Source organism: Coloeus monedula (genome assembly GCF_965178545.1).
Source record: "Coloeus monedula genome assembly, chromosome: 3".
NCBI lineage: Eukaryota > Metazoa > Chordata > Aves > Passeriformes > Corvidae > Coloeus > Coloeus monedula.
Window position 1 is genome coordinate 85628960 of NC_138783.1, and position 22288 is coordinate 85651247.

Consider the following 22288-nt stretch of genomic DNA (forward strand, 5'->3'; position numbering starts at 1 on the left):
ATCTGAAAATCACAGAGGAAATCTTGGACTGATTAAAGGAAAAAGCAAAATTACCACTGACTCTTCCAGGAGAAAAAAATGTGCTGCAAGGGAGAACTGTCAATAACATCAGGAGTCTGAGTTACATCAGCAAGCTGAATTGCCACATTTTCATATGAACTTGAGTGCCACAAGCTGATACTCGTGGATGCACAGAAGAAGGGAGCTGCAGTGAAAAGGGTCAATGTAAACAACTATTGCTGGTGGCAGCATCACCAAATACAAAAATTTTGATGAAAGGTGAAAACAGAAATAGTTTTAACTTGGAGATTCTGAGTGCAGGGAAGATATAATCTTGTCCTCACTGTAAGCTGACAGGACTGCAGGAACTGCAAGGTAACATTTCGAAGACACCCAGCCTGCTCAGGAGCCTCAGCCATTGGTCTGGGCATGGCTGAACCTTTTGTTCATGGCAGAGGAGCCAGACCCACAGCTCCAGCCTCTCCAGCCTAAATGACTGCTCTGTCACAACAGAGGTGTCTTTGGCTGCTTGTTTTGGAAGAGGTTCATGGGGGGAGGTTTTCCCTTCTTTGTTTTCAGGAAAAGCATAAAGTGTTTCCACCCCCCCCCCCCCCCCAATATTTTACAAAAGAAAATGAAAAGAAGAAGGGGGCTCTGTAAATTGAATCAAAAAGCAATGAGTGTTTCTTAAGCTTCTGAAATCAGTTCAAGCATTTGGGCAAAGCTAACACAGCTAGAGGCTTCTTAGAGAGCCACAGCAAAAGGGGACTTTACCCCCATCGAGCACATGTGACAGTCCCGCACCATGGGGAGAGGTGGGAAACAGCCAACAAGTTCCATGGTCCTTTCACCAAGCCTTCCCCTTGCTTTCTATTTTGACTGTGTTGCAGGGGTCCATTTTAACATGCTGGTTTTATTGTTTTATTTTGGTTTGTTATTTGGACTGCTCTCCAGTGCCTGACTGCTGAAGAGAGAAAGACTTAAGAAAGGCAAATCCATTTTGCATCAATAACAAAACATCACATTTCTAAAGGAAGGAAAGCAACTGCTTTTTAAAAACAAGGCTGTACTTTTTTGTCTGTTGGTTCCTACAGAACGGTTATCAAGCCAAAGGAGTCCTGGTGATCGTGTTTTGCCAGCACAGACAGAACAAAGGATTATTAAAAATAATATAAACTGATGACATATGTTACCAGTATTAAAATTGATGCACATTCCTGTGTAGCTTAGGGGGAGCCAGGAGCTGGATTTTATCTTTAACAAAGTCAGAAAATAAAAGCAAACCATTTCAGTCTTATAACAGGGAGGTATTTCTTTCTGTCTGCTTGGAGAGGAGAGGCTGGGGGAAGCAAGGTTTGGTTTGGATAAAACTCAGACAATCCCTCTCCCCCTGCCAAGCAGATCCAGTTTGACACAGGTACTTCTGCGAATATTTTTCCCACTGAAAGGTTATGAACTAAAGCCAGGAGCAACCAGATGTCTGTCAAAAATACTGGGATCAGACCTACCATTTTCAGACACAAAACCACATTTCACAAAATATTTTAATATCAAGTGTTAAAATCTTTCAGTGGTGGTGGCATTTAGATGTTACAGCCAGAAAAAAGGATCCCTTTGTCCCAGTCATAAGAAAAAAAATAGCACAAAAAGCCACCTCTGCTTCAGACAGCTTTCTCACCTAGCCTTTGACTTCTGTACCATCACAAGCAGTTCAAAACTGTTCACTGAGGTCTTCCCTCACATTGCCCCTTAACCCATGCTCACCTGGTCTTTTGCTTGGTCTGGGAATCTTCAAATGAGCCCAGGTTTGCAGTTTCACTCTACTGCTGACCTTATGGTTCCCACAAAGCAAAGGAACTTGTTTGTAATGCTCACACATTATGCCGGGATGGTGCCCTGTCAACACATGCAGTGTTATGGACTGGAAAATCCAAATACAGTTTGCAAAGCCATTGGAGGTTTTCCACAGAGTACTTGCTAGGGCCTCTCCTAATTGAATTTGCCAAAATTCACATGAACTCAGATTTAATCCAATCAGTTCTACATCACATGTCTTTCAACATTGACAAAATATTTTTTTCTAATTGCGAGTCTCTTATGGAACCAAATGAATCAGAAAGGGATTTAAATGAAAACCAGTCCAGATTGTTCTACACTTTAACCTTACATCTGTGCTTAATTAGGATGCTCAATTTCCCTAAACTCGAATCATAAAATGGAAGTAATCTGTGGCCTGTTTGTCAGTCATTACAGGGCAGCAGACCTGCAAATCAGGGCAGGCTCAAATGCACAGGATCCTGTTCAATGCAGCCGTTGAAGGAAACATGGGAGATGTTATTGTGCAGCAGGCTGGAAGGAAGTTGGGAGAAAAGTTTGCTGAGAAAGACACGTGTGCATTACCTGTGTGCTGAGAATGTGGCTGAACCTTGAAAGAAGGGAGCAAACAAATGTGCAAAACATGTGTGACTATTTAAGCTCCTCCATTCTGGCCACATGAGGCTCTTATGGAAGGCCTGATAACAGCTGGTGCTGGACAGTATCTTCAGCTCAAAAAAGGCAGCAGCCTCCTCTTCACAGCTAAACTATTCTTTTAATGGTGCCAGCACCTTTAGCTGGTATAAGCTTTGAGGATGTAATTTTGAGACATTACAAAGTCCTCAGTAGCTGCACCACTACCCCAGTCCTGCTCTCTGGTCCTGGTCCTGCACATCATGCAGGCCTCCCATCTTTCCCTTCTGGTGCAGTTGTGTGAGGAGCTGTCCCATAGAACTGAGCAAGTAAAATTCCCCGTAACCTTTTCCAAGGACTTTTCTAAGGAGCAGGATCATTTCCCTGGCTCAGTCTTGCAGTCCAGTTCCACACACTGAAACACCAGCTGAGACTGCAGCAAAGGGCTGGCGTCTCCTGGAAAGGCTTTGTCACCAGTGATCTTACTGCATAGAGCAATGTCCTTGAACACCTTGGCTCCTTGAAGGTAGCAAAAGTAGCTGCAATTAACCCTCATCCTTAAAAGTGTGAGAAAGCCTTGTCATCTAGAATTGTTTAAGATGCGCTACCCAGGACTATGGCAAATCACTGGAGGAACAATAAACCCTACCCCACACAGCAAGGTCTGTCATCATTCATTTCAAACATCCACTTCAGAGTGTTGCTGTTATGTTGTTTTTTGACATCTTGAGATCTGCATGAGAAATCCCTGTGGATGTGCTGTAAATCCATATCTACAGCAGTAAGTTTTCATTGCATCAGTGTTATTAAATATATATATGCACTTATATATATATTATTTGGCGATGCTGAATGAACAATTGGCCTTTAACTCCTCCTAGACTATTAGGTCGTACTATAGGTCAGTGAAAAAGTAATTTTCCCTAGATTTGTAATAAGGTCTGGGATTTGACCTATGACCCCAATGTCACAAGGTATTCATTATCTCCACACAGATGATATACAGGCAAAGAAACATATATTTTTTATAGAACTGGAAGAATTATATTTGATGGATACATTTTATTAGATGGATTTTATTACCTGGATAAACTCAATTAGCAGACCTCATTAATTTTGAAAATGTAACTTATTTACATTGAGTTATTCTTCTTGTGGCCATTAGCATTCAAAATGTATAAACTGGAGCTCAGGGCACAGTTGAGTTTTTTTGGTTCAGTGGCCAAATGGAAAAAAACATGAGGGAAGAAAAAATCTCCTAACACGAACAGAAAGATTATTTGTAGAGATGCAGAATGCTTAACTTAACATGGTATTAGACTTTTTTCCCTGGTTCTTAAGTTATTATTTTCTCTTTCATTTTTAAAAAATACTAACATTCAAAATGTCATTTCCTAATGAGAAGCTGAAATGTTTTGCTTCCAAAGCAAGAGAAACTAGCACTTTTGGGGTTTGGAGGTTGTTTGCTTTATCTTTATTTAGTAAATAGTTTCAATCTCCTGCCTGTGGACTCAGGAAACTTCTGCCCACACTGAGTACCCTATTTGCAGAAAAATAGTAGTGACAGGTAGTAAGCAGAATGTAAAAGGCTAAAGACATAATTGAAAGACATCTACATAAAATATACCCATACCAAAACAGACAGGTTGCAGGAGTTTGTGAGAGGTAAAGCCCGAGTCTGTGTACCACTTGTCCATATACTATTGTCCCTCAGCTGATTCCCAAGTGCAATTCTGCCACAGCCATAGAAATCCACCCTCTGCCTCTCTCTTTACCACAAAAGGGGAGTGAGAGGCCATCAGCAGATTATGAGGTTCATTTTCTAATCTAAGGCTTCTTAATAGGGTGGTCAGATTGAGCTATGATTGGAGAGAGATAAAACTCCACCTGAGACCCAGCCACCACACATGGAAGTGCAACAGTTGGAGGGGGCTGGAGAGGGTGACCCCCCTGTTGGGGTCTCTGCTGCTGCCCCCGCTGCAGGGGGAGTCCAGGCAATGTCCCCAGGCCAGGTGTCTTACATGCATGTGGTTAGAGTTAGTTGAGGAGAATCCCATCCACTTGCATCCTGGAAAGTCTCCAGTGATGGCATTAGCACAGAGCTCAATACCCAGGATGAAGCTCCCCTGAGCTTGCCTCTCCCAGTTCCTGCACCCCAGAGCTGCAGTGAGCAGCAAGGTGGGAGACCCTCAGCAGAGGGAAAGCTCCCAGGGGTGTACAAAGTCCAATTATGGCCATATTAGGAAGAAAGGGACACAAGACAATGGTATTCCTGCTGTCTTCCGCTGCAGAGCACCTCCTCTGAGAGTGTTTCTAGACAACTGTAGTTAAGAACAGCCATTAGGGGCCACTGGCTTGGCTGAGGACTGGCAGTGGGGCAGCACAAAGTGTGGCAACACATCGTGAATCACCAACCCTCTGATGCAGAGGATCCAGCCCCTAGAGCAAGGTCCACTACTCTATTGTCAGCATCATGAAGCAGCTTTTATTTTGAGACTGAGCTACTTGTGTGTCCATCCATTGAATTACTGTTAAAAGACTAAACCTGCTTGGGGATAAAAATCCATTACAAGTGAAAAGCAATTTACAGTAGAGAATTGACCTATAAAACCAACGCATTTCTATTGCACTAATCCAAAACATATTTCAGGTCCGCAGTCTGAAAAAAGTCTCGTTAAAATGACCAGGCCATTAAAATTATGGGTTTAGTGCAGCAAGCCTGTATATTTTAAGAGAATTTTCCTGTTTTGGGCTGTAGTCCTAGGAAATTTTCTAATACAGTGACCTCACTCCTCAAAAAACAGTGGGACGTTTAAAAGTAAGGAACATCCCCAGGACTTCAGAGCAAGCAGCTTACAAGTCTCCCTGCCTTTCAGATTTCTCCCCCTCCTGCTCCTTTCTGCATCGTCTCTCATACTGTCCTTTACACCTGGAACATTTTGGCCTCTTTATATCTGCCAAATATTTTCCCTTCTCCATTTCAAATTCCTCCCTAACTCACTAACTCACTTCCTTCTGACTTCTTGGATCTGGGGCCCCATTTTCCCCCACTGAAACTCACTCACTCAGGGGGAGAAAGCCAGACAGCCAGTACGTGTGCTCTGCAGTTGCCTCTCAAAGCCCAGGATATGTGCACATATGCACATATCAGTGACGCGGAAGAGGACTCCCAGCAGTCAGGACAGAGGTGTTTCATGTTATCCCAGATTATTAAACTCTTATTTTTCAGGAGGGTGTCCACAGTACTTGAACTAGGGTCCTCCAGTACTTGTGTAGAAGTCAGAGGCTCGAAGAAGGGAAGAGCAGCATCCAAATTTTTGGGAAAGTCAGCTTCAGTACCCGAGGGCTCCAGGTCCTGTTCCAGAGCCCACTGAATGCTGTGAGAGGAATTCAGTGGGCTTTTGGGCACTATGGCAGCAGGGTTGCATCTCAGCACAGAATCACAGAATCACCGAGAAAAAATAAACTTCTGTCATGCAAAAGAGTTCTTCCCTGATAAACTACTTAGTGGAAAACATCTCCACAAGATGGAGAGGTTCTCAGTGACCACTGGGAAACCCCTGTGTGTTTGTGCCTTTTTATTCAACCAGTACAGAAATGCAACTTCAACTTAAATCCACTCCTATGATTAAGTATGTTGAGAGAATGAGAACCAGAGTAAAATTAAACCTAGCAGATCTTTAATTTTTTCCTCTTCCTATCCTCTTGCTTCCAGATGTTGCAGTCATCAGTACTTCAGACACTATAAAAGGTGGTAAACATGAAAGATTTTATAATAAAACAAATGATGAGTGTGACAGAATACTTCATTGCAATCTATTTTATTAGGATACAGGTTATAGCGCAAGGGTAAGATTCAGCAAGGAGGCAAAGTCACCTATCTCAGCCTTGCCTGTGTCCACTGTCACTAATTCACTCTTCCCACTCTGTGATGGGCAAACATTTTCCTTGTTCAACATTTTGCTCCCAGTGTGGTTGGAGAGACCCTCCCTATTTTCCCTGATGTCACTTGGAAGCATTATCTCTAGGCAAGTTTGGGTTTTCCTGACGCCATCTCTACCTATTTCTATATTCTTCTTTTATTGCACATCTCTGCTTCCACCACCTGTATGATGCCTTTTTGCATTGGAGATTCACTACCCTGCTTACTCAAAGGAGTCTTCTGATGTCTGCCTGTCTTAGTGAATACCAGAATGAACTGTTCTTTTTCTTGGAGAATGCTTGAAAGCATGTCTCTTTGAAAGCATGCCAGCTTTCTTGAACTTCTCTGCCTTTCAGAGCTGTGTCCACTGGGATCCCACTTACCTGTTTTCTAAATAAGCTGAAATCTGCTCTCCTAAAGTCCAGTGTCTGCTCTCTGTTACTCTCCTTTCTCACTCCCTGCAGGACCTCCCACCCCACCAGCTGTTGGTTCAGACATCCCCAGCCCATTCTCCTTTGTCACTGAATAGCAGACATAGTTACCCCTGGTTGGCCCCCCCTTGTGCTTATTTCAAGAAGTTATCCCTGATGCCCTCCAGAAACCTCCTGTGCTGTTGGTGTTCCACACTTCTCTTCCAGTAGATGTCAGGAAGGTTAAACTCCTCTGTGAGAAGCAGGGTCTGTTCTTCAGGCCTCTCCCCCAACCCACGGGCTCTTAACTATCCATCATCCATCCCACTGAAGTGATCCTTATACCCAGGCTGATCCTTCACAGTGAGAGCAAGCCCCTTACATCCTCATCTTCCCTGCCAGTCAGTCCTGCAGAGCCAGTACCAGCCCATGGCAGCCACCCCCGGCGTGCAGGCTGACCCACCACTTCTCAGTTATTCCAACAGCATTGCAGTTAAGTGGGGGGGAAAACTCTTCTACTTTTCAATCTCGTTGCAGCACCTTGGGTTCTTTCTTAGGTCTGTATGTGCAGACAGGGGCTCAGGAAGGAGAAATACCTGCGTGCTTTGGGTATGACAGGAGGACCCAGCACCAACAACAGCTCTTATGGCAAACGACTGGCCTCTGCCCTGAAGAAAGCACAGACACCACAAAGAGCTGGCAGCAGCAGGGTTAGTTTGTGGACAGGAGCACTCTGCAGGGGTCTGTACCTGTTCCCCTTGCATCTCTCCCACAGTTCCTTCATGGCTTTGCTCCTGTCAAGGGGGATAAGGATGGCACCAGGATGTGTAAAGCTAGAGAGGTCCAGGAATGTTCAGAGGCAGTCAGACACGTCATTTGTTGCATGATGAGAGTCTGGGGCTGAGTAATTCCAAGCTGACCAGTCTGCTGGAGTCAGCAGAGACCTTAGGGAAGCACAGGCTGTGCTTTCAAACCACTGTTTCCTCCACACTCCAAAGCATGTCATACGCCTTTCTATCGAAGAGCTCTGAACGTCTCACCCTCTCAAATGGCTAACAAATGTGTTTGATTATGTGGCAAAGCAGATTTTCAGATGTTGACAAAGCCTTGTTAATCAGAAGAGCAGAGCTCTATCTACAGAGATACACCATGTACAAGGAGAAATTTCAGCACCTCATTAGAAAAATAAATTAGTGTCTTCTCTGAGCTTGTGGCATGGGCAAAACATATCCTCATATGGATAAGCATAAGCACTTGGTGAGATGAGCGTCATTGCTTTACCATGATTTCACCGCACGAGAGTAAAATGGCCATTCCAAACTGACACAAATCAAAACTTTATGCTACCCTAGGGCATGTTCTGCTTCCCCTTCTTCTTGTGATGGTCTCCATCAACCATCAGATCATATAATTTAACATAACACAAAATATGGACCTCTTGACACAGATCACCTCCTGTACCCGAGGAGGGACAGTTCTAATTTATACCAGATTGCTTCAGACTACAAGAAACACCATGTCAGCGGAGGGCTAGCCAAGCACAGGTGTGCCTCACACTGTCCAAAAATGCCTTTTCCTATTCTCCTTCTTTCCACCCAAACAGCAGAAGATGTGGGAGGGAACTGGCAGCACCTCTCTGCACCAGCTGAGAATGATGCCAAGCCCCAGTTAACACACTCAAGGGTCACATCCAAGATGTTCTCTACAGAGGTGAAAGGAAAAAGAATCTGCTATTTTACTTTAAGAAAGAGCCACACATCAGCAGAGAAAATAAAAAAGAGAGAAAACTTCAGAATTAAATGCATGAGAATGTTTAATATATTGCCAGAATGTCAACAAAAATTAAGCAAATTCCAAGGAATCTAGAGAAAATGATCCCTTTGAGTCAAACATTAATAAAAGTCTGCAGTGATATAGAGATGATCTCATGCTCATGGTTATTTCCCGTTTGCAGATTTTTTCTTGGTGTAGTTTTGTGGGGGTTTTTTAACTCCCAGATGTTGTAAAGTTAATTACACAATCGCTTGTGTATTACAAGAAAAAAAAGCATAAATAATACTGGATACATGAGTCACTGCAGTGCAGCACAGAATGAAGGAAAATGATAATCAGAAACAAGCAATTTATACATAGTTCCAGAGCTGAAATTCTTCAGTATTCTTCAGGCAGATCCTGCTTTTTTCAAGGGAGAAATTTTCAGCTCAGGTTGAAAATTGCTGGGGGCCTCCTCTGTGCACAGTCTGGAGGAGCAGCAGAACCCCAGCTGGAAAGTAATGCTTGGCAGCGAAGGGCTGTATAAATGCAAACACATCTAGAGGAGAGTCTTTTGCAGATCAGTACTTCATAAACCCTCTTCTCATTGTGCACGGCAAGATGTCAGAAGTTGTGTCTTTTAAGGGCCAATTGTTTTGGGAAAAACATGCACTTGAGTACCATTGGCATCCATGCAATGCATAACTGTGCCACCAGCCTGGTTCTGGGAATGTATTGAGTGACTCAGCACAGCTGCAAATTTCCCGGATTTGTGTTTATAAATATGTGTGTGCAGGTTAACAGTAATATTTGGAAAGCATAGATGTTCCTCCCCTTTTTAAAAAATTGATGCATTACAAGTTACTTAAAAATACATACAGCTGGCTTCGAAACAGTATTCAAGCTCCTCAGCTTTCTTCCTCCTTCAAAAATATTCATACTCACTGGAAAGAGTATACCTGTGAGCAAAGACCAAAGAGACCAGCCACCAATTTATTCACTTTAAAGAGAACACTCTGCTTGTTGAAAGACAACCAGCCATCCAAGTTTGGGCTATGCTGTACATTGGGTTTTGGGCTGGAACATATGATTGAGCCTCTTCCATAAGGATCCCAACCAGGCAAGTCACTAAATACATGTCACAACAGACAGAGAATGATTCTCATGCTGGAATGTGGTGTCACCTGCCATCGATGGAAAGGTGCTTGTGTGTAAATAGCAAAAGAGAGGACAGATTTAATGTAAGTCAAATTCTGGAAATAGATGATAGGGATCTGATGGTAGCATCTGGCCTTTGAAATTAGGAGACAGTTTGTCTAATAAGTACTGGTGATAGCAAAGAGATTTCTAGGAAATAATAATTCATAGATGCAGTGGAGGCATAGAGTTGTCATTTCAGTTCTTAACAACCATTTTCTGCTTTTTCCTGTCTTTCTTCTGAAGGCTAATGGGTCATATTTTGGCACAGAGGATGACAGTTCACTACCTCTGACTATTTGTAGTTAACTCTTTGACTCTGCCACAGGGGCTTGGGGGATTACTTTGTAAAACAGATTTTTAAAAATATTTCCTACTACATTTGTCAGGTGATGAGACATTTTATTAACTTTCTTGCTATGAATTTTTATCAGGCCAATGAGGAATATGCATTCCTAAGGGGTTTAAACTAATAAAATTGTAAAATGAAAAGCAGTAACAAGTGCTTCATCTCTTGATCGCTATGTTTTTAAAACTGAATCTCATCTTGTAACTAATCCCAACTATTTCTGCTTTTGAAAATACTTAGGTTTTCCTCTGTTGCATTGTGTATTTTAAAGCCCTGACACCTGGAATCCTGTGAATATGTAAGAAACAAAGTTTCATCTCAAAACCAAAATTAAATTCTCCCAGTGTTGTATAAAGAAATATATCAAGCCGTGATTGGTGTAGGTTGCTAAACTGACTGGTTTTAGAGCCAAGAGGAATTGTCGTGATTGTCTCACTACTTTCCGTATAATTGAGCCTCTAGAACTTCCCTCTGTTAATTTGTGCTTCAAGATTAAAAGATGTACTTGCAGCAGAGTGGCTCTTTAAAAAAAAAAAGTTATGTTTTGATTTAAAAATCTCCATTAATGAAGAATCCAGGACAATTCTTTGTAAATCATTCCAAATGATTAATTATCTCTGCTGCTAAGAACATGCACCTTCTTTTTTTGGCCTGAATTTGCCTCACTTCAATTTCCAGCCACTGGTCTTATTAGTCACTGTACCTTTGTCTGCCAGACTGAAAAGCCCTGTATTACCTACATCTTTTCCTTGTGGAGGTACTTACAGGCTATGATCAAGTCACTGCTAACCTTCTCTCTTGGAAGCTGCTTTCTCTATTAGCTATCCTTTAATTATTCTCAGAGCTCCTCTCTGAACCCACACCAATTTTTTTTAGAACCTTTTTGAATTTTGAGCACTGGATCTGGGCATAGGACCCCAAAAAGCACAGGCCCAGTACCAAGGATGGCGACAATAGCCCACTCCCTATTTCTTTTTTTTTTTATACTAGCAGGAACTGATTTAGCCCTTCTGGCCTTAGTGCCATGCTGGGAGGTCATGCTCAGGTGACTTTCATCCTGGCCACAGTACCATTTCCAAAATTTTCTACTTCAAGCAGAGCTCTCCTGGAAGCGCAAACTGCATGCTCTGCTCCCAGAGTGGTCATTTCACATTCAGTTATCCCAAAACACTTCTGCTTTGACCAGGTTCAGCATTTTCTCTCTCTATCAGCAGCTGTCTCCAAATCATTGTCTCAGCTGTTAGGAACTCCATCCCTACTCCTCAAATTAATGCTAAAAATGGGAAACAGCAAGAAAGTAAAAAATACCCAGGGAATGTACCTTCTTGATGTAAACTCCCTGTTTACAATCAGATTTGGATGCACCATTGAATTCACTTTCAGTCTGTTTATTGTGTGACATTGAATTTACAACATTCTGATTTGTTATTCAAGATATGTAGTCCTATATGCAATAGTGCTGGAATTTTATTACACTGCAAATGCTATTACTTCTATAAACCAAAGTTGTAATCACATTAAAATTTATTCTGAGCTAGTCTGACAAGATTCTTCTATAAATAATTATTAATGACATTTTCTTCCTTTAAATTATTATTAATCTGGTCCTTATATGCTCTTCCATTACTTTGTCAAGAATACTATCCAGCAGTTTTGATGACTTGAGTTATCTCTTCTGCTTTTTCTAAATATGAGTGCATCTGCTTTTTTCCTGAAATCTTCCTATTTCCCAGAATTTACTGAAACTCACCATTAATGATCCATCATGCTTCTTAGCTCACAGCCTGAAACTCTTGGACATGATAATATGAAAAGTACTATTTTGGTAACTGTAAATCAACACCATCTTTAGACACTGTGAAAGAGGGACTCATTTTATTATTATCGAATGACTTAAATACACTATCTGTTTTCTTGTCTCTTCCTCCAGTCAGGATATAGAAAGGCTTATTGAATATTTCAGTCTCTTGTTGACAGTTCTGCCATGTCTAACTCATTAGTTAAACAACACTTTTATTGAGATCCCTATTGCTTTTTTTTTTAGATACTCAAAAACTCCTTCCACTGCCTTACATTCTGCTGGCTATAGCTTTCCCTTTGTATCCTTTTTCTTTCCTCATCAATGTTCCTAATTTCATAATTTATCCTTACTGCTATTCACTTTTATTTTTTCCAAATACTGGTTTCTAATTGCTATGACTGCTTTCTCTTCCCTTATGCACCTGGCTGGTTTTATACCTTCTTTCTTGACTTTATGTTTTTAGCACTTGGAGAATTCATAAAAAATTATAAAATATTTCAGTCTTTCATATTTTACCTTTTCAGATCATCTAAGCTGATTCATATCTTAACTATAATATTTTTGTGGAACGGGACCCTTAGAAACTTTAAGTAAATGCATTGCTAATGTGAACTTTATGTTGTTTGCATAAACAGACATAGTCAATCCAAGCCGGAACAGCTGCTGACTTCTACTTCTCAGTTCAGTTTCTGCCTGCTAAGATGAGGCCAAATCCCATTGTCCTCAACAAATGATTGACAACAAATTGTCCTGTGTTGGTTGTCACCCTTTCTGAGCTAGAGTATTGTCATCTATAATTTTGCAGAATTTCAAGGGTATTTTATTACTTGGCAGCATGAGACTTCCAACACGTGTCATTCAGACTGAAATCCTCCACAACAGCACAGCTTTTCTTTTCCTACACCTGATAGAAGGGTGTTTAGGCAGCCAGTCATCCTGCTCTGTAGTGTGATTTGGCAGTCAGCAATAGGCACCAGCAGCTCCCCGTCTTCTGCTTTATGTTTTGGAACAGCAGCCCATAAGCATTTAAGAGTACTTGGCAGTGATTCAGAGGCAGCTGTTGCTATTTTCAATGTAGACTGCCTTTCTCTGTTCTTTTATGCAAATTCCATCAGCCCTTGAATAAAAGTTTCGTACCACTGATTTTAAAATTCCAGTCATGTCAATTTTCCTTCCGGTGGCTTGTAATACCAAATGGAGTGTATGTGCATTAATCAGTGAGCAAGTCCCTTTCCTTTTGCTTATTACTGGGATATTTACAATCCTGGAAGCAATTAGAGACTTTTCTTCAGGTCTCTGGCACCTTGATTAATTTTGTTCTGGGTATCTTGATTTTTCTGCTTTCTCTTTCCACCACCAGCTTGTCCTTTTGTTGTTGTTTAGTTCAATACCTTTCAGACCAGCCTAAGCAGCCCATGTCTCAAAAAACCTAGCTTCCCTCTGCTATGATAACTTCTGAGACTAGCTAACCAGCCCTTCCTCTCCACAAGAGAGACAAAAATTCCCTTAAACAAAAACAGTCTGCCCAGTGCAATTTACCTCACCAGCAGCTCACTTCTGGAGAGCATTTGGGTGCATCTTCACTCTGTCTGTGGTGTCTGGACACATGCAGTCCTGGGTCACAAATGCTACGCATGGCAGAGGCAACAGGAATGAAGGGGTGAGAGCCTTCCCTGGCAGTACATTCTCCTCCACTGACAACAAATCCACACAGACCCACTCTAATATGGCTTTTTTTAAAGGAGAGTAAAAGTTTGCACCTTCTGATTTCATAAATGTGTAGGACTTCATGCTTGGCCATCAAGACCTTCTGCCATTTTGGGTTTCCTCTTACATCACTCATTGTGCTGGATCAGGGACATGAGGATGTGGGGGGCAATCAGGGCTCAGCTGATACAGATGGGCATCAGACTACTCAGAGCCCTCAGAGAGCAGTTAGGGGACCACAAGTTCATTCCTTGCCAAATACACTCCCCATCTGGTTGCTTGCCAGCAGGATCTCCAGTTCCTCAGTGGGGGTCTTTGGGAACATCCCATGCTGAGATGCTGGATTGCCCTCTGGGATTTAGGCTGTTCAAGTCCTCCCTAAACATATGATTTAATTTCAGACAAACATAGCTAGGAAATAGGCTTAATTCCCTCACTTTCCTCACAGGTTATAGAAGAGATCGATTCAGCAGAAAGACAAAGTTTCATGTGTATCCAGGCATCTTTATGGCTCAGCTTCTGCAGGATTAAAGGTTGAAACCATGCTGGTTTTGCAGTCTGACAGGTCACACTGGAGCAATGATGTTCCTTTCCTTGGCAAGTATGTGTGGAGCACAGCAAGTCCAAGTGAGACCTTCCTCAGAGTGTAGGACATTTTCTTCCTTCTTTGTTCACCTACACAACAGTCAGCCTGTAACCTAAGATAGTTATTTTACTTTTATTTGGTTTCATTCTGCTACTTATCCATTTAGCATCATCCCATACAACTTTCTGTGCGCCACACTGAGAATCATTGGGCTTTGCTGCTCATCACTGACTTTCCTGCCAAGCAGAGTCAAATCCCAAATTCTTTTGCCCTCTCTGTTTTGTTATTTTATTTTTTTTCAGACATTGATTATATCTGTAGAGTGAAGGAAAGTATTACAGGGAGAGACAGTGTGGTAAGAGAGGCATTGGACGGGAAGTCAGCATATATTTGTGCTGTCAGTTTTAATGCATCATTTGTTGACTCTGTATATTTTATGTAGTCCAGAAATAGTTTTTGCATATCTTGTCCATCTTCTGTTTTATCCTGAATTTAGATGTTAGAGCTTCATGTTCCTTATTGAGTTTAGTCTCCTTTCTTTGATTCTTGGGACAGATACTAGTTTCCCAAGTCTGACATTTGCAAGGGGTCTGTGGAATGGCTAATTCTTCCCTCTAACAGGACATTTTCTATAGTATTTGATGAGACAATGTCATGGTTTCACCCCAGCTGTCAACCAAGCATCATTCAGACTTTCACTCCAAATGCCCCCCCTCTTCTTCTTCTTTCACCCCTAATCAGCCTCCGAAGAGGTCCTCAAAAATTGCCAATGCTGACTACGTTGCAAGTTGTCGTGGAGGAGTATTGGCAAAAGTTTAAAATCTGGGAGTTCCCAGGTACACCCACAACCCCATATTAGCCACTGTAAAGAAAACCAGTCCCAACCAAAACCAGCGCAGATGGAAATAATAATGTTGTTTCACTTTTAAAATTGTGTTTAGTAGTTTCTTTACAGAAACTGCACAGCATAGCAAGCTCTTGAGCAGAGAATAGGTGGTTTTGCAGGCTAGAGACTTACAAACCCTACATGTCACACACACACAGACAGATCCCTTTAATCATTAAAAACTGCTGCACTGTCTCTTTTTAAATAGGGAATAAGGACTGGGACAAGGTTAGGCTTCAGGAAGTGAACCATGGAAGTGAAGTGATTTTTCCCCAGGTAATGTTAAACCCTCAGCAAAAATATATTGGGGGATGGGGGAAAGGGAGAGGAAGCACAACACCTTTTTCAATTCTTTGGAGAGTAACTAGAACTACTACTGGGGAAGAAAAATTGCTGTGTATCCTGTTGACCACTGCTAGCAATGTTGAATATTGCCTGCATGGCCCTAACTCTGTAGCAGCAGACAGAGCCAACACTGAGGTGCTGGCACCATGTCCTATAGAGCTAGCATGCACCAGCTGATGACCATCAGAGCTTAGAGTCCCTCACACAGAGATAAACAGCAATGCTGTGTCTGTCCTATGTGCACTTTCAAGGTGGTCTAGTCAGGGTTTTAACAAAATAATTTTACAGAAGGAGAAACTGAGGTAAGAAGATACACAGTTTTCTGCAGTTTATGCAATGCAGCCAAAACCACCCCTTTAATTTCCCAGGTTTCCTAAAAGATGGTTAAATTACCCTCCTTAATATCTGTACTATTCAAATACCAAAACACAGTTATCTCTGTGCCAGGGCAATGGGACAGAGCTGCACAGGCTAGCTTAGAAGCACCAGGTCAGATTACCTGTCAAATGTCTGTTTCTATGTTTGCCAACAGTCACGATGCTTTGACATGAGCACCAAGACCAGTCCAGGCATTCCAGCTCCTGGAAAACAAGGCAAGCATTTGGAAAGCAAATGGTGGGACAAATTAGGTTGAACTGATACCTACAAGAGTATCTTTGAATTTTTTTCTGGAATTGACTGAGAAATTGTATGTTTATTCTTAATGGAGTGAGGGTTTCAAACCCACCAAAACAAACACAAGAAACTGCTGGGGGATGTAGCTCACAAAATTACAATATGAGACATAAATTCAGAAAGTTGCTTCTACTGTACTTCCAGTGCCCAAGTGGAGAGCTGTTGACTGGGGTAACACAGCTTAACAGACATCATATAAAAACTGTCATCATAGGCAGAGGAAATATATTTTTCCCTTTCAGGAAAGGGCAAATAGGAGAGGAACGATTTTCCTTTGCATTTCAGACCAACTATTTGATCATTCAAGTGCTGCTATACAGATTCTGTTGGCTGAATCCTGCAGAAGCACTTGTAGGGGAAGCTGCCTGCAGGATAGATATCCTGGTGACAGAGAAGAATTTCAGAAATTGATTTTGGTTTGTCTTGATTTCTAATGGGAAGACCTTGAGAATATACCTTGAAATACTCACCGGCTGAAATGGGAAGGAGGAGGGAAGCTTGTAGCATTTATGCCTGGAAAGGAAAAGCAAGAGAATTGTGGATGTCAGCTGTGGACACTGTGGACTACCTTTTGTCATCCTTTGAAATGCATGAGCCGCTGCTACTATGGACATCCAGGTAACCCAAGAAAAGAAGCAAACAGAAGGAACTGAATGAACACAGTAGAAACCCATCTCCAGCAGAAGGTGGAGTATGAGAGCTGAAGACAAGACAACCAGTCCCTAATTCCTCCTCTCCTTTTATTGCACTGTCTGATCCTGTAGAGGTTAATACCAGAACTCCACAGACACCTAAATGCTCACTTTCACCACTAGTCTGGAATCTAGCAAAACCTCACAAATCCATGGTTGGGTTTCTGCTGTATTTAATAGGAACACAAAGAAGTTCAGTGTGAGTGTTGTACATGTCCTTCAGAATTTAGAAATTTAAAATTAGGTAACTTGGAAGTTTTCTTGATTCTTACAATCCTTTGAAGCAACTAAACAAAATGTGCATTACCAACAAAACAAGAAACAATGTGGGAGGAAAGAAAACTTATTATCTATGTAAATGAGAAAAAAATACAGCACTGAAATGACCATCCATTATAGTTCACTGTTTTCAGACACACTTACAAAATAAATTCTCATTAAAAGGAAAAAAAAAAAAAAAAAGGAGGGAGAAGTGGAATAATTGCCATTATGTGTCTGAGAGAGTGTTTTTCCATTAGCTGCAATTAATACAGTAATGGTAAATGAAAATAATTTCCCATTTTGTACTTATTCTGAGGAAACATTAAAGAGGAAAAAAAAAAGATAAGTGAAATGAAAAAAAAAAAGCATAATAATTAATATATTGATGTTTAGCCATCATCTCTGGCCTGATCGATCATCATGAGGTTTTGGTTTTATTTAATTAGCGTATGGTAATTTCATACAGAATCCCAATGTGCCGATGAAAACTGGCATGTGAAGACATTGACCTTCTGCTCACATATGCAACATCTTCTTACAGTGCTAACAGCCTATATGCATCAATGTTAAAAGGCTTCTGTCTCACAGGAGAGCCCCTGTATCGGGGGGATGTCATTACCGCCTACAGCGAGATCAGAGTTTGGCTCTTCTTGGTGCATAGGAGTCTGGGGAGCAAAAGGGAAATTGGGTTCACCAGAATAATAATTGGGTGCTATGAGATTATGGAGTGCCGCCATACACTGAAAATGAGCAGACAAGTTTCTTTTTGTTTGTTTTTTTAAATTCTATTATTGTTATTTATTATGTTCTTGGTCATCAATTTTCTCGGAGCTGCTAACAAAGTGTCACATAAATCCAGCCTGTCCCTTTCTGACCCTTATAACATCATGCAATTTTCCTCATTCACCCTTAATTTGAGGTATAAACTAATGTGAAAACATGCTTTTTATTAAATGGCAAGTTTTCTACTAAATACATTTCTTTTGCAGTAGGAAGCAACTGCACAAGAAATAAATATCTCAGCCAGACCTCCTGCATTCTTCTCCCAATACATAAGCAAAAAATTATGTATGTGTTCCATTTTCCAATTGCAAAATAATAATAATGTTTGATGGGCAAAAACTCAGCTGTCAGGAGACAAGACAGACGATTCTGCATCTTGAATGCTATTGACTTCATGGGGCCAATAAAACAACTTGCAAATAAAAGAAAGAGGAACCAATTCACGTCCTAAGATTGTGTGACGTAGCTTTTTTTCTGTTTGTATAATGTTGTGATTAAATATGGTGGAGCCCTAGGGAGTGAATTTTTTATTTGAAGGTTAAGCCAATATTAGGAAAAAATAAAATAAAATTAATCAAATGGCCCAGAGCATCACAGCCACAGTTGATTCCAAGAATGTTTGGTTACAAAATGAGCAACTGACTAATTGTGTAAATGCTGTTAATTAGCTGTGCAGAGCCCCTAACTGGGCTATTCCCTGTAACTAATAAGAAATCAATTAGCTAATGAAGTGGCCATTAAATGCTATGCTAATCTTAGCTGGGATATTTTTAATGTTTCTTCTTCTTCTTCTTTTTTTTCTTCTTTATGATCCTTCCTAATTGCCATTGCCATACGGAGCTCACAGCTTTCAGCATGTCTAATGAAACATCATTATATCATAACTGGCATTCTTGGAAGAGTTAGTAGCAAACCTGCTTCCCAATTATTTTTAATTGCCAGACATACTCATAACTGGGCCTTCTACCAAGTAGTTCAGATCCCTGCACTGTCATGTAATATACCCAAATATAGTGTTTTCTTTTCTTTGCATATGCAGCATGATGGTAGTGTTGGCCACAATGAGGGATGTGCATAGCACCCTAAACAAGGAACCTGGGTGGCTGCCTTTGCTGTTCCTTTGATTGGAGCCTGTGTAGACCCAGCACTACCCTCCCGCTGAACAGCTAAAGCTAGACAAATCTAGATGAGGTTTTACCTTTATTTGAAAGCTTCTGGTGCCCAGTAAACATTATTTTCCACCAACGATTCCAAGCTTCAGGATGCTTGTGCCAAAACACTGCAATTTAGCAATTAATATTAGGATTAGCAATTGGGAAGCATGAATGTCTTCAGTGATTCCCACAGATTTTGTCACTTCCTAAGAATTCATTATCACTATTTATTTATGTCTATGAATTCCAACTTTGAGAAGGCATAAAATGTGTCTTTAGGTGTCATGGCTGTAAAATCTGTGTCTCTGGTTTAACAGAGCCTGCTATAAGAGGACGGAGGCAAGAATAAGTTTCAGTTTTTAAAACACTCCTGCAGAGTTTTTATTTACCAACCTGGCATCTATCTGGTAACACCATCATATTTAAACCCTGAATCTCAATGAACTTCCCTAAATCTACTTGTGCTGAAGTACGTTATGTGTCAGGATTAGACTGGCTCCTCCCCACCCCCCACAATACAATAGTCCTCAGGACATCTGTGCACAAAATACATGCTTTTTAAAAGAATGTTTTCAAAAGACAATCTTGCCTCTCCCTCTCTCTCTCCCTCTCTCTCTCTCTCTCTCTCCTCCCTCCTTTTTTGGATAACATGCAAATTGAATTGGTTAATTCTGCACCCAAGTTTCAGGAAATCTGCCACCAGCAGCTGCCACTGTTTCAGATGTCAGGAGGATGCAGATACACTGTGACATTTTGTTCATTAAATAAACAAACCAGGTTCAGGCTAACAACATTAGGTAGAAAGCCCCATCAATTCTTGTACATTTAGTTCACATAATAGGAAGTGACAATTGTTCCTTAGCTTCATAAGCACTATATTGAAGAACAAAAGGAAAAAGCATACATAATGTGGCAACAGCAACAACAGTTGCCATAAAATCCTGCAAGGTTGATTTAGATTAATGAGGCACATAACTTTTTGCCCAAGGCTACTTAAAACAAATATGGCTGCAAACATGGCTACTAGGGAAGAGAAAAAAAAGTATTTTTTTTTCTCTTGTCTACCATTTTGGTCTTATTTATTTGATTTGACTATCAAATAAGAAAACTAATCCAGCAACAGCCCCTCTGTAGAAGAACAAAAAAATTTGTACCACACAGTAGCATTAAAATAAATGAAAACACAAAAAAACCCCACTTTTGTACATTTCAGTGGCATATTTTATTTTAAAAATGTTAACTAGTACATTGACCTTATATTAAAATGGTAGATATCCTAAAAACTAACACTAAAAGCCATATGTCTTTTCCATTGTTACAAACAAATCTACCTAAAATACCAACATTTCCGGCTTTTACACCTTCAAATGTATTCTGGTTTCTGAATCTAGGAATGCAATCTATATTAAATCGTCAAGATAACAGATACAATTTGTCAGCTCTACATCATATAATATAAAAATCACCAAAACTGCAAATTCTGTAATACCAAACAAAACAAAACAAAAAAAGTACGTTGCCAAAGAGGAAGAGTGGCCTATCTGAAAATGAGACTTGGATATTATAGATAAGGCTGTCAGTCAGACTTAGACTGAAAGGTACAGACAATAGAAAAAAATCCTCACACATTAATATGTATAGCACCATGATGTGGCTTTTAATATTCCAAAGGGACTTCAGCAACTCCATGGGAAAAAAAGCGCCAAACCTGAGGCTGGCTTGTGTAAATCCTTGCCAACGGCAGCAGTCCCACTGGAGGACGTGCTACGTGGACAGGCAAACAGTCGCCCTTTCCTCACATATCCACTGGTCCCCAAGGCCTCTGCAGTGGGGCACTCAGCTGAGGCATGGGGTGGCTGCTGCCAACAAACAGCACCACTGACAACCCATTACCACTACCTCTGTGATTTTATTCTGGGGTTCCTCTCCTTCCTGGTCCCTGTCCTCCACGTTGCCAAAACTACAGAACCAGTCTGGAGGATTTTCAAAGACCTGCCTATGCCCCGAAAGCCAGTGGAGAGATGGGGATGTCAGTCTTCCCATCCCAGGCTACATGTGCAGTACCATGTCCCCACAGAAAGATTTGGTGCTCGTACCACGTTCAGCTGGTGACTTCAAAAATACATTCTCATCCATACACCTCTCTAGTGCCTCCATATGTGCAGAGGGTGAAAACAGGAAGTAGTTCCAGAAGGAGGTTGGCATCAATTTAAATACAAGGATTTTGGGGCCCTTTGGTTTCTAGCAAACACATCCCTGCATAATGTCAGGGATCCCAGACTCCTTCACCTGCTGTTAGGGCATCTCCTCCCCACACGGGAGCAGAAGGCCCATGCTTTCTGAAGGAGAGTGGTGAAAGATGAGAGGAGAAGTTTTGAAGCAGATGTGCAGGTCTGTGGCGCCCTGTGGCTTGTGGGGTTCTTGGGTGCCAATAGAGTCCAAACTGAATGTTGCTGAGAGCAGACAGTGCATTTCCAGTGTCAGCTTTCTTATGATTTCAGGTTGTCCATCAGAAGCCAAGCTCTGGTCCCTCCTAAGGCTGCAGGTAGAGAAAAAGCAGAGGCAGTGGCCCAGAAACAAGGAATGTTACATCTGCAGTCTTGCTCTTACTTTCTTTCTCACTCACTTGTATGAATCCTGCTCCAAGTGTGGTGTGGTCCAAATCAGACACAAGGGAGAATTTTGCCAGGGAATGGTAAGAATAAGATGATGGCATCAATAGCATAATCTCCCAGCTTGGACTAGCTGTTGCTGTGGGACCATGGAAGTCATTTCTGAGGGATCTCCACAGGCAGAGACTTTAAATCAGCCCAAGCCCTAGGGGAATCTGCATTTTGACTGGAGAATGCTGTGCATCCATCCAAAATTTAAAAAGAAAAGAGCTAGCATTTATTCATTGGATCTTTCTAGATTACATTACATTTAGCAGCAATGGGAGAAGACTCAGACTGTAACAGAAGCAACTCATTTCTTTATTTCTGCAGACTATTTTTCTTCAAGATGAGACAACATGATCTTAACTTTATGTATTCCCACTTTTTGGAATAATTCTTAAAACATTATTATGGAGACTCTGCAGTGGATGAGAAGCTTATTTCCTTTTAAATGAGCCAATTAATTTCCCTTGTGTTGCAGAGGCCGACAACACAAAACTTGCATGAATAACATTCCCACAGCAGTGACATGCCTATTTCCAGTAAAAATATAGATACAATTTTAATTTCCTTGGTATAAACAGCTTTTTAAGTGAAGAAGTGTGATAGATGATTCTTTGCAAACTGAAATAAGCACTGCAAAATCTGTGAAAAAGGTTAGATACA